We start from the raw sequence: 351 nt of genomic DNA on the forward strand, positions 1-351 counted from the left end.
CAGTTTAGTAGATCGTAGTAGATCAAGATCGTGTTTTTATTTGCTGCTTGTTGCTGGTTTCGTCTTTGCACCTGTTTTACTCGTTTATTTGCACCTTTTACTTATTTGCTCGTTTATTTGAATGTTGCCTTTTTTTTACTCGTTGATTTATTGTTTTATTAGATTTTACTTCAGTTACACATTAATTTGTTTGTATTCTCTTTGCTGCTGTTTGGGCTTGTTACTTATACGCCTCGGGAAGTAAGGGCGTACCCTTCAGCAAATTGCCATTTTCCTGCGGATTGTCACCTTCGATAGATGGCGTCACTGTCGACTCCACATATCCGCTCTACCCTTTTTCGAGTGATTATT

The sequence above is a fragment of the Penaeus monodon genome, chromosome 23 (assembly GCF_015228065.2).
Source record: "Penaeus monodon isolate SGIC_2016 chromosome 23, NSTDA_Pmon_1, whole genome shotgun sequence".
NCBI lineage: Eukaryota > Metazoa > Arthropoda > Malacostraca > Decapoda > Penaeidae > Penaeus > Penaeus monodon.